Below are 5,053 nucleotides of genomic sequence, written 5' to 3' on the forward strand. Positions count from 1 at the left end.
GTGTGGAGACAAAGTCCAGATCTGTGTTGATTGATCCAGCAAGCCAGCAGTAGCTTTATAGCATGGTAGTGGATGAATTCCGTGAGCCTAGACCTTTATTCAGGCTTGTATCCTGGCCATGTGGGCCAAACCTAGACCCTTTCAGCTTTCAGAGGTCAGCGTCAGCTGGGTTTGACCTCAGCTGGGAGCGGCTCGTGGGCCCAGCAGCTGTTCTGAGTTTGGGGCTCAGTTGGCACCTCTCCAAGATGGCTCCCTGCCCCTTGCCCTCTCCTGTGGGGGTGACCAAGGCCTGGGCACTCACACACGGGTAGTGCAATCTTCACATCCACCACTGCAGCTCTCTGTGGAGGCCTCCACTGTTCCCAGTAGTCACCGTGTGCCTGCAGGTTTGAATTGCTCTTCCCATGCGGTGAGTCCTGACTCAAGGAGAAAGCTCCAGGGTCTACCTCCTCCTCTCTCTTTGCTGAAGCTTCTCTCTTAGGTCTCCCTGTGGGCTTCAATTCTCACTTCAGATTTTTCCCGGGCCCAGGTGACCCACTTCGCTCCCTCTCATCTTCTTAAAGCTGTTATATTCCAGTGTCTGGGTGGCAACTCTCAGAGAGGTTCTTTCTTTGCTGCCTACCACTCTGCCATCTTGCTAGAAGTCGCCCTTTTTCTGCTCCTCAGAAGTCACCTCAGTAACGCCTTTCCTCTGCTGCCAGGGTTTGAATGGGATCACCCCTTGGCTTCAGGTGCTACAGGCTTTGTCTCCTCTGTGGTGGTGCGAACGTAGCGAAACCTTTAAGAGGGAGTGCCCGCTGGTTTGGAAGGCTTCGGGAGGGACGAGTGCTGGCCTCAGAGCAGTGCAGCTCGTGAGAGGGGCTTACCCTAGGAGGGCCCCCACGTCTCTGGCTTCCTACCTTGCCATACAGTTTCTTCTGACCATGTTCCTGCCATCTGCTGCCACCTGGCGTGAGGCTCTCACACAAGTGAAGCCAGCATCGTGCCCTTGGACCTCTGAAAGTGCGACCTCTGCAAAGTGCCCAATGCAGATCCTTTCCTATCGTAATGGGAAATGGAGTAGCACAGCTCCCGGTCCATGCCTGGGTGTGGTCTCAGCATCCGGGCAATCCTGCACTGCTTAACATGAATAAATGACCTCATGCTTGTAAGTATGAATTGTATCAACAGACAGGAAAGACAATAGATGTTAAATTATTTCATGAGTAAGAAATAGGAAAATGGGTGAAAATTCACATAGGCTAAAAACCCTGCTACGGAACGTGGCAATTAGGCAACACACAATAATTGTCACTGTTACTTCTACTATCCTTCAAGGATTTTAAACTTCTCTGTTTAGGAGAAAAGGGTTTTTTTGTATTTTTAAGGAAGGGTCTACAGGGTGTTCAGGGTCTCACTACTAGATCGGACTCGTAGTGGTCCGCCTGTTTACAGCCTCCCAAGAGCTGCGATTATAGGCGCGTGCCACCACACCCAGTCTCAATCGCCATCTCAGCACGCTCAGGGGCCAGCACGGCAGGTCTGGGGATGGAACCCCTGGCCCTGTGCCTGCTTGCAGGCCTGCTGAGCTATTTGGCTGGCCCCTAGGAGCAAGTTTTAATAGGTAAAGTTTACCTTTACTTGGACAGACTTAGATTTCTAGTTACAAATGAAAAAGAAATCTCACAGAATCCCAGGATAGCCCTAATCCTAGTCCATTGTAGCTGCTGTTTTAGGATTTTCCTTGCTTTAGGGTTTTTGTGACATTTGCCCTTTGGAAGAGTCATTCGAAAAGCTTTTCCACCTATTTAGATGAAGCAGAGTGTGGGGCGGGAACCTCTAGGACTTGCCTGCCCATTCCAGAAGTCTCTTTGCTGTACTTATTTCTTTCTCATTAACTTCAGATTTATTCAAAATCTGCAGGAGAGATATAAAGAGTATATGAATATCTTCACCCAAATTTCCCAACTGTTAGTATTTATGTGTATGTGCATATTCACATATACACATTTTATTTTTAATCTTTTAAGAGAAAGTTCTGGATACGATTTCTTTTTATACCTAAATGCTTCACTGTGTGTTTTCTAGAAATAATCTTCTTCCATAGCCACAGTACAACTTTTGTCCAAGACGCTAACACAAATTAAATTCCATTATCCAATATGTTTTGCTCATTGTCACAATGACGTCTTTTATAGCAACAGGCTCTTCAAGACCAAGCTTTAGAGTCTCTGCTTTCATTTTGCATGAAATGTAATTCTATGATGAATTACTAAGTAGCAAGTGGTGCCAGGCAGGAACTGATCAAGTTCAGAAGGGAGACAGCGGGCCCTGGGCAGAGGAGTTTATATCGGGTCTGGGCAGGTCGACACGCTATTAATGACGCTGCAAGTTAGGCTACAGTAGGACACGTATGGGGGTCGCATGGAGATTCGTGTAATACGGGGGTCTAACCTCAGCACAGAAGTGGAAATCGCTTAGGTGTAGTCTCACATTCTGCCCCACCATTAATTCAGAGCAGACAGATTTTTGTCTCCTGCTAGGACAGAGAATTTATTTTATTAAGCAGCTAAAAAAAGCACCACTTATTTTGCATATAAAATTCATATAGTCTAAAATGTAAGTCCTTTTAAATGTCAGACTCCAATGTATCTTGGTATGGGGTCACCCGCTGAGAGGCACAGAGAAAACTCCAGGCGATAGGAGTGGCCGTGCGGTCCAAGGTCACTCTAGGCATGTGTCTGCTGAGGTTTGGATTACAAAGCATGATTAGAAACTATGGTGAATATTAGTTCTTGCCACTTTTTTTTTTTTTTTCAGAACCAGGGATTGAACTCAGGCCCTTGCACTTGCCAGGGAAGCGCTTATTCCACTGAGCCGTCTCCCCGGCCCCGTTCTTGCCACTTTTGAGGCTGCTGTAGAGGTCTCTTAAGGAGTGTCTTTAGTTGTGCTCTTGTAGCTGCTTCTGTGTACGGAGCTAATTCACAGCACGTCTATTCCATGGTCATTCTGACCCTGAGGAAGGGCCGGAAGTTGAGCAGGGCCAGACCTAGTGGGTGTGGCGGACGAGGACACACTGTCGTGTCTTGGGGAGCCCGCCTTTCCTTTAGCTGGCGGTCAGAAGCAGCATTCACGGTATCTTTGATCATACCCACAAAGACTCATGAACGGAGACCTTCAGGAATGCTTCAGAAGGTGCATGAGTAATGAGACAAGCGCGTGCACAGTGAGGGAGCATATTCTGAGAGAGTTTTGTGCTCATGACTACAGGAAGTTTAAATTTCAGTATCTAGGTTTGATGAACCCTTTGTGCATCCGTTGCTTAAGTTGTTTCTCACAGTTTAAACTAGCTGATGTTAAGTATTCACCTGACAGGGCCTTAAATAACTGGTCTAAATGCTAAGAGGACGGAAAACTGTGCAAAACCTGAACGCCACACAGCACAAAATGGAAACCATAGGAAGGGTGGAGAGCACTCTGCACAGGCAGTGGGGCACCTTGTGGGTAGCCTTTTGAGGATGTCTTTTTGGGTCTGGGTGAGGCCTGGGAACTGGTTGGTTCTTCTCCCTCTATCTTAGCTTCTTCTTCCTGTGTTCTGTCCTTTTTCTGAGCTTTTCTCCTGGCACCCAGAGCTCTTCTCTCCCTGCAGTCCTTGGCCAGGTTGGTCAAAGGCTTCTCTCCAGTCTTGCTCCCCACTCACTCAGCCTTATCTTAATCTAATATAAGGAAAAATGCTTCATTCTTTAAAGTGGTTACAAAACCACCACCAGGAGACATTGCCCTGCACCCTGTACTGAATGGGTCCTGAGGAATTCTGTGCCAGCATCCCTCTGCCCGCTGTCATAATGGGCCGTAGCCGGGTGAGTCTCAGAGGCTGCCATCAGGTTCAGTACTTGAGTTAAGTTAGCTTTTCACCTCTGCTATCTACTGTATCATTGCTGTAGACCCAAGATGTCTTGGGCGAGCACAGCAGGAGCTGTCGGGGCTCAGAGGGGGGGCCTCTCCATGAGAATGTCTATCCAAGGATACTCAACAGTTTTTCTCAAGGTACCAGCTTTCAAATGACTATAAAGACAAAGCAAATACTTTTTTTTGGTCCTAATTTCCAGAAGGTTTTGTTGACTTTATTACTATATCCTTGACTCTAAAATGTTTGTTTTTATATATGTTAACATTTATGGAAGTAGGTAAGTCTTACATTCAATCTTTTTTTTTTTTTTTTCAGAACCAGGGATTGAACTCAGGCCCTTGCACTTGCCAGGCAAGCACTTATCCTACTGAGCTATCTCCCTGGCCCCTTATATTCAATCTAAATGTTTAATCTGGAGCTTCTATATCTTTTTTCCTCTAGATCTCCCCAAATCAAACCAACTGATCAAAAGGTCCCATTTAGCTTTTGTATTATAGTCAAGGGAACAGGACGGCGTATTTCAGCTTCTTATTCCTGTCCTCCAGAGACCCTCTCTGCTCATTATCCTGGTAAGGAGAAGTTTAGGCTTCAGAATGTTCTAGCAGGGGTCAGGCATCTTCCCTAGGGAATGTGACAACTCTGGGATCAGCCACATACAAGACATGTCTAGACTATTTCTACCAGCTGATGCCCTCTCTTCTGAAAACTAAGTCTCACCTGAGTGCTTCCCGTGGGCCTGTGCCCTCTGCCATTCAACTGTCCTCTTTAGAGCCTTTATGACAGAAGAGCTAGAGATTAAGTGTTTAACACCCTAAGCTGTTTTTTCCTGTGGTCATTTTTATTATTTAATTTACAAATAGTTCTACAATGATTCGTACAAGTAGAAGCAGAGATGCTCTGTTTGGAAGGTTGCCTTATTTATCTAGAACAAAATGAAATATGAACAAAATATTTTAAAATAGAAAATGAGGTCATTCGCATAGCAATCTGAGTTTGAAGTCATGAATGAGAGAGGCTCAGATTTAGGTTTATGTTGGGATTAGGTAAATCATATCCTGTCCTTGCCCTTAATTTTCTCCACCAGGGTTTAAAAACTGAGTGAAATCTGGTAGAACACACAGTTTGTACAGTGCAGAGCGCATCATAGTGTGTTCCCGAGGGGCG

This window comes from Octodon degus, unplaced genomic scaffold, assembly GCF_000260255.1.
Source record: "Octodon degus isolate 3935 unplaced genomic scaffold, OctDeg1.0 scaffold00044, whole genome shotgun sequence".
Taxonomy (NCBI): Eukaryota; Metazoa; Chordata; class Mammalia; order Rodentia; family Octodontidae; genus Octodon; species Octodon degus.